The sequence below is a fragment of the Anser brachyrhynchus genome, assembly GCF_964034855.1.
Source record: "Anser brachyrhynchus genome assembly, chromosome: 9".
Classification (NCBI taxonomy): domain Eukaryota; kingdom Metazoa; phylum Chordata; class Aves; order Anseriformes; family Anatidae; genus Anser; species Anser brachyrhynchus.
Window position 1 is genome coordinate 19,648,530 of NC_137703.1, and position 12,116 is coordinate 19,660,645.

Sequence of the window (12,116 nt, forward strand, 5' to 3'; positions counted from 1 at the left end):
GGCCTCCTTCCTCGGCAGCGGCTGCTGAATGTCTGCAAAGTACACCGGTGGTGTAAAGTAGGCATTAAAGGGATCCTAGAGAAGAGGGGAGTCCGGAGAGCTTCAAGTCCTTTGGTTATTACATTTAATTCTCAGCAATGTGAAATCCAGCACCTCAAGATGTCAGAATTTCACTGGTCAGTTCTGTAATCTACCCCAAATCTCCTAATTATCATAATGTTGAAACACAAGTATTCCTGTTACTTGATGTTATAGTCAATATATATATACTGACAATATATATATATATATAAAATAGGATTGTGAATTTTAAGCTTTGCTGTGTGAAATGCACATGTAAAAGATGCTGTTCGCTGTTGCAGCGAGGACAGGAGCTGTCCTTCAGATCTTTGGTTGGCCAAGGGATGGTTTCAGCATTTGGATCTTTGGCTTGTGACTGGAAGCAGGGTATATTCGCTAGGCACAACTTGAGGAAGTCTGAAATCATAAATTAAATTCCCCAGGCAAGGCACAAGTTTAAAAAATGTAGGTAAGTGTATAAAGTGTTTTGTCTTTTGCTTTAGAGCATATATAAATATTAGTGTTTCCAGGCCTTTCTTCCTAATGCTAAATCTACAACGTTATAGGAACATTAATTCTCCCAACTTCCTTTGAGGGAGAAAAGGCCATTTTAAAAAACTTCATAAAGCTGACATCCCAGACCAAAATGGATCATTTATTTTTTGCTGAGCAGGCTTACTAAGCATATGAAGCTTATTCTAAATAGCTAGAATTAAAACTTCCGCTTTATATATTTTAAATTACTGTCATGTGTTTTGGGAATAAATAAAATTTCCTATAAAAGGAAATGTTGTGCTTCATTTACAAAAGAAATAGAAAAAAAATGGAAAGAAAAAAGAAAAGAGAAAGGAATAAAGATTAAATCCTGTGCATTAAGCTTGAACACTAAGGGCAAGCACCAGAGCTGACACAATGCAGTTCCAGTGACTGCAGGGGGAACTACGCTAGCTGAGGATCTGGCCTTCACCAGTTTTGTTGTAAGCTGAATCAGAATTGTTAAAATAAGCATTTCTTGATTGTGGCCTTTAAATATAAGCTTTCCATTTCTAATTAAACTTTTAGAGACTGTTTAATAAATAAATGCTTTCAGAACTGAGTTATATCTAGAATAATTTGCTGATGGTAAACACACAGAGCAATGGATCTGATCCAAATCGTGTTCTCCATTCCCCTCTCCTGAAGTCAATGGAATCACAAGTTGTGCTGAAGCTCAGCAATGTAAAAGAGTTGATATGGGAAGAGATGAGTATCAGGCAGAAAATGTGCACGAGTGGAAGAGTTAAGATGCCACGTTGTAAGGGATGTACAAATGACCACAGAAAGTTCTAAGACAATTATGAAAGATGAACCAATTAAAACCTGTCTTCCAACACTTAAATTAAGACAAAGTTACCACTACGGAATCATGTAATGTTCTTACAATTACTCAAAGAGAATGGTAATCACCAGACCAGGTCCTGCTCTTTATTTTGCTGGTGTGTTTTCATGGGTTTCAATTCCGGGCCAGTTCCAGTGGGAGCTTGGAGCAACAATACCATTCTCTTACTATTCTATGACTTTTAAGTGAAACACAATTTAGAATACCCACATCAGGGTATAAAACTGCGAGTATGAAATCCCAAGCCAAAGTTGCCCCAGATGCTCTGAATTAGCGGCTGTACCAAAATTCGTCATTAGCTGCAGCTCTTGAGACGCAGAGCACCCAGGGTCTTACATGAGTTGTGCACACATCAAGGCTGTAGGATTGGGCCTTGTAATTGTAAAATCTGCCAAAAGAGCCGTACGGCAAGTCAGCATAATCTGTTAGTTCTTGGCACCTGGCCTTTACTGATGCATATTTCAGGTCTGAAAAAAAATCAGTTGGGAAGATATAGAGAAGAGAAACATGAGAGAAATGTTCATTAACCTTTGCCCTCCATAACAGAATTGGAAAGCATTAGCTTGTATTCTTGGCTCGGGCAACAAGGCAATCATTCACTCAGCTTAGTCTATGAAGTAAATACTCGAGCTTTTATTTTTAAATTACTTAAATGCTGCAGTTACAGCTAGCTTGACCGTTACATCAAATATTACAAACTGGGTGGATAAGAAAATGTTAACTTCCTCTAAATGAAAATCATTCAGTTACTTGATTGCTATTAGAATTAAAGGCAAACATTAGCAAATCCATTATTACTGAGGCAAACAGTAGAAATCAAAAGGCTAAAATGCAGTATAGAAAAAAAGCAATGCAGACTCCCATGTACTATATTCCTCTGAAGCTGCAGAAAATAAATGAGCCGCAGTAGAGAACAGCACACAATGCTTTATTTGAAAGCTAAGAAAAAAAAAAAAAAAAAAGAAAAGAAAAAGAAGCCCAACAACTTAAAAGGGCTCGAAGAACAATCGTAAAGCTTTTTACTTGGCTGCGTGGAAGACTTATCTGAAAGACAAAATACAAATGCTGAAAAGCAGATAAATAAACATTTCTCACTTGTTTTAGGCTCCATGACCATCAAAGTGTTCTTTTTTGTCACAGGTGAACTGAACAGAAAATTAATGTTTCATTCATTTCTTTCTTTCTTTTATTAGAGAATGTCATGCATTTTTTAATTGTTTTTCTCTCTCCCCCTAATCCTTCACTGTTTGTAAAATTCTGTCAATATTCATCAGTGTATCTTAGTAGGGCATTGTCTTCCATTTGTTTTGTCTTTTGCTTTTGATCATTGATTTTGCATCCTTGTATTTTGAATTTTTAGAAAGTTGTAATAGCTCTTTGTGTTTTCATAATGCTTCAGATATCACTCTGAATTATCTTTCCAGCGTACTGGTGTTATTTGTTGATATAATCTCAGCATTGGGATTATGTTTGATAATATAATGACTTAAAAAAAATTGTGCAAGATCATGTGTGGAAATAACAGCACCATATATGCAGTCCAAGAGAATTAGTGTCAGTTTTTCAATATAAGTAACTTAGTGTTTCTTTTAAGTGGATTTTATAAAGGTACTGGGGACATTCACTTTAATTTTCACACATTGGAATATCTGTTGCTGAGTGTTAACATGCTACTGTTTACTTCCTCCATAATCTACAGAGTTTTTCCAGCAGGTATTTTTAATTATTGCATTGGAAACCACAGCATCATTTTTGTGAAATGTTGGCTTTTCTTTATATAAAGTTTCTACATCATTGGAAGTTTGATATGTAATAGTTGTAATGTACCCACTGTGGTACAAGGGCAAACCAGCAGAGGAAAAGCTTCTCACCATGAAGTGGCCCATCTCTGGGATGTGGTGCATGCATCTCTGCATGCTGATGTGGCCCAGCAGATAGCCCTGTGCTGAGAGATGGCAGCCTCCAAGAAAGTGGAGGTGGGAGACTGCTGTGGGAATAACAGTAAACGGGGAGGTTTAAGTCATCCCAGTAAAGCAGGAACTCCAGCAGTAGAAAAGGTTGTAAGGAGAATACAGCATAAACTTTAGGTCTGTTTACCAAGAACAAAATTGTGTCCAAAAGAAGCATTCATTTCTATACTCATCAATGAGAGTAAGTTGCGTCTTTGCCTTCTTGAGCAGAACCCTTCTAACTTTCCACTGGTATATCTGGGAGGAATTACCAGGCTTTGGACATTAAGATTCTGTTTAAAGTGATGTGAACAGTCCTATAATGAATGGAGTAATTTTAATTTAGTTACTCTAAGTTAAAATACATCATCGGTCAAAATGGAATTCTATCATGGTGGCATATTTGTTCTGATAAAGTTTTGACGGTACAGTGCTCACTGATCACTTGCACAGATAGGGCAGGGAGAAAAGAAAACAAGTCTATTACTAGAAAGCATGTTTTTTATAAAATTGGAACTCTGATGCAATTTGCTTTTACAGTGATACCAAGAGGACTTTGTGTTCTTTCAATGCAGAACAAAGAATAATTTCAAAACCTGAAGATTTGTTGTGAGACAGAGCTGTCGTCTTTTTGGGAGCTCTGTAATTTTTAGAATAGTTTTTCCATAACGCAGAGTCTTGTAACACAGAAAAATGGGTATAATATGTGGATTTCACTATTGCTTATCTGAGAGGGCTTGCTATGAAGGCTCATCATTTTCCCATTCTAAGTAATGGAGGTAATCCAGACTTTGGTTCCTGCTGCCATAGCCACATAGGTTTGCTGAAGTGCTCAAGTTCGTTGCCATTTTCTGGGAGAAAACTCTAGAAAGTTTTTTTTCCCAGGTTACCTCCCTTTGTTCTTCTCTCCTGTTCATTACTGAACTTACATTTATACACCAGGATTTTTGCAGACAAACAAGGGGGAAACTTACAAAAGTGATCAGCAGTGTGGTTTTCTTTTTGCATTTTGAATATGCATTACAGTATCATTCTTCTTGCAAGAACATCCTCTCTGTGCCTGCAGTGATGGCACCCATGCTGTTACAAAGTCATACAATTTCATCAGAAGCAGAAATCAGAAGCAGAAAGTGTTATGCAGTTGTTGGTCAGCTGCAACACCTTAATGCCAAACAGATGCCTTTCCTCTATAGCTAATACTGCCATCCCTCACATAGTCCCCATAGTCAGTGATACATAATATTGCTTTAATTTAAAAAAATAATAATATTTGTATACTTTTTAAAAACACAGTGATGTGCCTTAAAACATAAACATTAAATGCAATACAAACATCACATTTTACCCATTTTTAAGCAAAGTTCTCTTTCTTTGTTTCTATTATCATTTTGTCAGCTAAGGGATTTCTCTCTCAGCCCTCACCAGTCTAGTTTTTAATGACTTGTCTAGAGGATTATTTAATCTGTTTTATACAAACTTAAAAATGATATGATGAGGCATAAATATAATGCTCAAAATCTTTATTTCAGAATAATTTAATATAAAGGATCTTCTAAAAAGCAGCACTGTACAGTGCAAAGCATCAAGGCTTTCATCTATCTTTATTGTTTCTCATTTAAGCCCAGATCCACACTTACATGCCAGATGGCAACTGCAGAGGAGTTTCAAGTTATAGCTGCAATAGATGAGAAGATAACTGCCTCTTGAGAAAGGGAAAGCCAGATTGCATATTCCTTTCAATTGCACCTGATGACTTATTGCTAGTCACTAATTGGCTTGTCCATACACAAGCAATTAAAAATCTGATGGCAGTGCCTAACTTCATCTGTAGCTCTGTTCTTCCTGCAGAGATCACTGGTGAAATAAACCCTTACAGTGAAGAATATTTTATATGAAGCTATGCAAAAAGGAGACCTAAGGGTTTTGGTTTTTTTCTTTTCATTACTGCCATGTCAATATTTTTTTCTTCAGGAAAGACATAAAATTTTGTGTTACTGTCATTGTTAGTTATTATTGCAAAATAGAGTAGCTGCCTATGATCTGCTAACATTGAATTGACAATATATGAATGTTAAGAAAGAGACAAAACTACGATCAATAGATCTTGGTCTAATTTTCTTTAAATATAGGAATGTTTTAATAGCTGCTTTCCTTTCCAACGTATTTTATGGGTGTATTTTCATTTTAGTCCTGGGTGGGACGTTTGACAAATTATTTAGACTACAGACAAAGAACCAAGAAAGCCAACTATGAAAAGCATAAAATTACTCAGGAATGAGAAACTGCTGTTTTATTTTCACTACTTAGAAGCCATCAGCAGCTGAAATGTCTCTAGAGCTTTAGAACAGTGTTGTTGCTTTCCATTGTTGATGACAGACAAAATCTGGGTAATGGTAGAGTGTATAGCCAACATTGTAATGAGCCCTTTAAAAGGTGAAGTATCCACTTAAAAACAGCATCCCTCATACAATGAAGTGTCAGTAATTTTCTAGCTAATGCACAGCCTGCATTATCTCCCAAAGTCTTCAATTCAAAGCATTTTCCCTCGATACATTTGGCTAAATGCAGTGACAGAGTTATTTGCAAACAGAAGAAAAACAGCTTTCTGTTTTATAAATGACTAACAATTGTTTGGGAGGGAGGGACAAAAAAAAGAAATCAGACCATGTAGTTAAGATCTTAATGTGCAGTATCTTTGTTTCTTATACATATGTAGTCATAGTCCCAACAGCAATTCGAGTATAGGTGTGAAAGAGTGCAACATATTAGGGCTGTAGTGTCATAGAAGTAGGTAATGAACATCAAGCTTGTTGTTAAATAAAGATAAACCATTTGGAATCAATGGTACTTCTTAAAGGTACTCTCATCAAAGGTGGGAAAGAACACAAATATTCTTAAGTACAACAGGGCCATATTAAACATTTAGAAAAATGAGTGTAGAGATTCCTAACGCTTTAACTGGAGCATGAATCAAGACTTGTAACTGTTTGCCAAATCATCTTTCCCTGTTGAAGCCTCCATCAGTAACAGATGAGACACAATCACAAATAATCAAGAAAGAAGCTGTTTAACACTGGGATAGCTGCATAATCAAACCAGTAGTCCTTAAGGAAATGAAATTTGGGCATCTCAATTGTATTAGAAGTCAGTGAAAGTAGATTCCTAAAAATGCTGAGTCAGATCATTCTTCTATATGGGATCCACACTCAAAAGATGACATATAGAGTCAGAGTACCCCAAGAGTACCCCTAGAGTTAGAGTTAGCTACAGCTAACCTAGCATTTTGGCAGCTGATAAGACTTTAAATCCTTTGCACATATGCAAAGGAATTTCTTTGCCCATCAGCAGCCACATGTAGGTGAAATACAACACTTACTTAACAGAACACTGCCACTTTACATTGGTGGCTTAATGGCAGAGTTGAGAAGTCATTGTTCCAACTGAGCAAGTGGAACATCTGTAGGTAGCCCCAAAATGGACTTTAAAAAAAATGCGTCAAAGTGTGTATGCCTTAAATTTGTAAGTGTGAACTGTTGCCAGAATAGTGTGCTCCTTTGAGTGCGGTTTCTGAAGAGGTGATCCAGTTGCTCACTCAAGGGCTTTAGAGAGTAGCTGTGATAGTGATTTCTGTAATAACCTTGGCAAAACTTTGATCCGCGTTAGTACAATGCCTCTCAAGATACATCTATAGATTAGTGGTTAAAAATGTTCACAACATCCTTTTCATCTTTCAAAAAATCTTTCATCTTCCTAGTCTGTAGCATTCCATAAACCCTCTGAGGGAAAGCAAGTAACTGCAAAGTAAGGGAAGAGAGTCTGTTATGTTTTAAGCAAACACCTTACAAGGCTAAAAGTAAAGCATCAGGATGAATGCATGGAGAGACAGCAAGAATTATGGCAAGCTCACCAAGAGGTGTTTGAAATGGTAGTATACTTTGCAGTTATCTGAGAGTAAATAGTTGCTAATAATAATGATAAAGCAATAGCACATTCTGTAACTGACATTGCATTAAATGTTTTTTCTAAATTAACTATTACCATTTGTTTAGTATATAGGATGATATATGTCGGCCTGAATATATTATAAGATAGTGTTCGTGTAACATATAAAATTATTAGTTATAAACAGGCTTTTACTGATGGAATGAAAACAACAAAGTGTTCACTGATTACTTCTTCATCTTTCTCTACCTAGGGACCAGAACTGGCCCAAGATGAAACTCAGGATGACCAAATGTGAAATAAGTAAGTGAAAGTAGTAAGACTTCCTATAGTCCATAGTCATCCGTAGTATATCACTGAACTATCACTGGGTTTGCGAGGAGATGGGAAGGTTCTTTTAAGAACTGGATAATGGGCTGATATATGTAACATTACTGATTTTACAGTCCAGGATAAAAGTAACTGTCTTACTTCAGGATGTAATTTCAGTTTTGTCAAGGAATAGTATGAAACTTACTTCCCATTAATTCTGCTCAAGGTTTTACTTTTGAAGCATTTGGTGTTGGTTATAGTTGGAGGAAATTCAAAGGCAACAAAGGACCAATAGGTCAGTTATGACAGCAAAGTGACGTGAATAGTTTTTATGTGAATTTATTGCTCTTAAAGGTGCTGGCTTGACTGACATACTATGGACCAACTTACTTTTAGAAATACAGCTTCCAAAGATGAAAGGGCAGCTTGGTTACTGTATAGCTAAGAGAGAATTTTTCCCAATAGAGAAAAATTACTGCTTTTTCTCCTTAAGATTAAATGTCACTCATTGGAAATTGTAGAGGTTGTTTTATTCAGTCTTATTTTCCTTTCTCATCTAACTCTATGACTGAATTCAGTGGGGGTTGTGTGAGCTAAATCAGTAACTTTGTGCTGATAACTACCAAGGCTGGTTGACCTTGGTTGGCAATGGTCAGGGAGAACAGAGGTGATGAAGGATGCTTACTTTTCAGTGAGACAGAACATCCTATATTTGTAAGTAAGCAAATTGTTACAAACCATTTTTTTGAGTTTGTAGCGGTGGGATAACAGGTCTGCAAGGAACAGTGGGGACTTGCTTAATGCTTCCTCTTTCACAGAGATATTCATATGTATGAGTAATAGCAATTTCCTCTGCACTTTTTTTTTTTTAAACTTGAGGTTTTCAATACTGTAACTACTGTTTTTATTTGTTGATATGTCATGGCTTACATATCTCAGCAAATGCAGCAAAGTGTAATTCCATTTTCGAGGTCAGGCCTGTTACTCGAGGTGCTGTTTGCCAGATAAAGGTTCAAGGTGCTTTTCAATGAATCACTGTTCTAATAAATCATATTGTATCTATACTAGCATATACAAGCTAGGATATTAATTTCCAAGCGTTGCCTGTCATGAATATGCAGTTTAAAAAACCTGAGATGAATAAAGCATATGGCCTTTATGACATTTCAAGACCATATCTGTAATTCAGTGTACATTCCTGCTGATACACAGACAAAGGTGAATTAGTTCCAGACAAAAACACATCAATGCTCTATTGAATAGTCAATTATTAAACACATAGTGGAATCTGAGGTTATCAAGGCATGCTCAGAATGTACATAGGATGCATAATTTGCACCAGAATGGAACAGAATCAGACTATTACTTAAAAACCCAGGCAAAATTATACTAATATGGGATTAGAATGGGTTATTGCTACTGCTTTATAATGGATGGGCTCCCTTTCCTTCATTTACCCTCCCAAGGAGCTAATTTCAGAGTCTTATTATATGTACAAACCTAGAAAAAATAGCAGTAAGCAACATTATTTTCTTTCCCTTCAAGAAATAATTTGATTTCCAATGTTCCATTTTGTGGAGAAATAATGTTTTTGAGAACTGCACATGAAGGGAAATGTTACAACATAAGTGTCCTGGCAACTGCTCTGGTAGCAATTGGGTTGAGTAAAATGAAGAAATAAGTGAATAAATTCTTGCTGAATGATGAGAAAAATATCTCAGGAATGTCACCTGTGTGAGATTTTAAGTGTTGTTCGTTCACCTAAATCTATAGTAAAGATTTTATTCAGGGAAAGAAAAGTGTGTTTAACAGTTGACTGGAAAAGCATTGTCAACAAACTATAAAAATTATTCAAGCTGTGGCTGTTTATTATTTTACTGCAATTATATACCATGTTTAATGCTTTGGATCACTGGTCTAGTGCTTATTTTTGATTAACATTAGGCAAGTTGCAGATTTATTGCAGTATGCTAAAGGCACTATTTAAATCAACAAAGAGATGTCAGGCTGTCTGTATCACTTCAAGTGGGTTTTAATAGAACTTTATCCTCAGTTGCATTACATGTAAATTTGCATATAGTTAATCGAGATGTTACTGTATGTATTTTCATGGTTTATAAAAAAAAATTACATTTCATTTCCTGATCTGTGACTTTCAAAACCGCTTCTTAGCACTTCTTAACATTTTTGCAGCATAATTAATTATACTTATTTGCATGTTCCAATAAAAATTGCAAAATCTATCCAACATGATTCCACAGGTTGCTGTTAGTTTATTTTCCTAAAAAGACCTGGGCAGTATGTGAGCCAATATTCACTATTACTGACCTTTTGTGTACAGTAAAGAGAAAATTTGTGTGATGTGTTAAACAAAAACATGTGATGGAGGGCTTTATATGTGTAAATTGGTATATCCAACAGAAACACAAAGTAGAAATTGCTTAACTGTAAGACATTGCAAGAATTTCCTGGCCAATGAGATTACAAATGCTAATTTATGTTTATGAGCATAGAGAAATTCAGAGACGGAAGCTCAGAAGTGGAAACTATCTGTATATTGCTTTCCTAGATACTTTTTCTTCCAGAAATTTGTGCTAGAAATTGAACACAAAAATTATCTCTTGATTCTGCAATCTGTAAATTCATTGGGATACTCTCATAAAGATACCGACTCTCACTGCATGATTGTTGTTTTGTTCAATATGTTTAAGACCACAGTGATTTATACAGTTATGCGCAAAAAAATGATCTCAGCTGAGTTACTTGAGGTGTAAGAATAGAAGCAAAGCTTACAAAAAAGGTAGGATAACTTTCCTCCATTTCTGCATAAGGTGTTTAAATGCATCTCCAAGCGAACAGTGCAAGTGTGAGATTTTACTGCAGTAAAGTACACGGACAACATACATATTAAAAACTGATATGTTTCTCATTGTGCTATAAAATCTCCCACAGTCATCATAATGGATTAAAACTATCTGAGATACCAAATCTTGTGATAACTTCTTGAAGTTAACTCCCATGGTATAGACTTTAACAAAAGATTTTAACAAAAACTCAGCAAATGGGTGTAGTTAAAATTACCAGTCCAAATCCTCAACATATAATGCATCATTAAATCCTAACCCTCAAAGCATCAATGTTCTGACAAAGCTCTGAGAAGAAATATCTTTGTCACCAACCATTCGTTCCACTGGGGATCCTTTAACTGAGGCCTCCAAGCAGGACCCTGCCATTACTATTAATGAACTTCAAGCACCTTTAGTCAAGGCATTTGCTCTAGCTGTCAGTCAGCTTGGCCTTCACTGATAAACTCATTTATCCTTCTGCTCCAGTCATTGATCAAGCAACTTCTGATGCCATTTTTTGAGTACCTTCTTGATACCACAGCAGATATAATTGCCTGCTATTATTATTCATGCTGTTATTTCTATTGAACTTTCATTATTGTTTTGTTCTTCCCAAAGAGGAGGATATTTTGTTGGCCATGGGGCCTTTATGATTAATGATGTGATCAAAGTATGGTGAGAACTGTATGGAATAGAAAACTATCCTGGTGTGAAGGTAGGGTTCCTTTATGTGAATGGGATTTTTGCTCATAATTTTGTAGCTGCTGGTGTAAACCTCAGAATGTGTCTGTATCTGCTTAGCAGAACTTCAGGCAATAATTATATCTTGTATTAAAAGCCATTCAGAAGGGTGATACTGTTCCAAAAGCTTTCTGTCTCAACAGATAATTCTATCATGTCCTCTGAAAGAAAAGATTCATTTTCACTCAGAAATACCTGAAGTCCTGGAGGAAGACCTGAGATAGGTTGGATGTTTGGAGGTAGTGTGTCCTCATGTTAGCTATAGTTCCGTCACCCCTATTTAGAGAAGAGAGGAAGATGTAATGAGCTACTTCCCTCCACCTTCGCATGAACTCTGTGTGTTTGATGATGACTGATTTGAGTCTTGGGGGAAGTTTGATATTTGAGATACAACAGTTCTGCCCCTCAGCAAAATTTTGTTCCAGGGGAACAAGAGAGTCTAAAAAGATATTGCAGTATCTCCTGCTTAAGCAGCACAATATTCCACATGGTGGCTCCAGTTACTAAGTACTACTCTTATTCCTTAGCTTGACAGTCATTTTGTTTGCAACTTGACCAAGTCTGTTCGCTTAGCTTTATACTTTTGCCTGTCCACTTTAGAATCATTACCTTACCTATATACCTGTTCTTTTCAGATTCATTTTTCCCCTGCTTTACTGAGGAATTTTACTGGTTCCTCAGGTGACTGCTTATGATAATCTATAAAATGTTTGTAAGAACAATCCTTCGACCATGCAATCTTAATGATGTGATTTGTTTAATGTATCAAAAGAGACAAAAAAATAAAAATAAAAATCAGGGTTTGCATACTTTGTTTGTCAAAATTCTAAGCCAAGACCTGTGTACTCTAGTAACAGTTTTAGCATTAAGAGAAGGAAATTCAGCCCA

At 36.0% G+C, this 12,116-nt stretch overlaps 1 long non-coding RNA gene across 1 annotated transcript in view; it reads left to right on the plus strand.

Moving 5' to 3' along the window:
* Positions 1 to 56: 56 nt before the first annotated feature.
* Positions 57 to 12,116, plus strand: part of LOC308200109 — an 83,905-nt gene continuing 71,845 nt past the window's right edge. Inside the window, exons 1-2 of the long non-coding RNA XR_013955247.1 lie at positions 57 to 176; positions 7,583 to 7,632. This is a non-coding gene — a long non-coding RNA (uncharacterized lncRNA). The remainder of the gene's footprint in view (positions 177 to 7,582; positions 7,633 to 12,116) is intronic.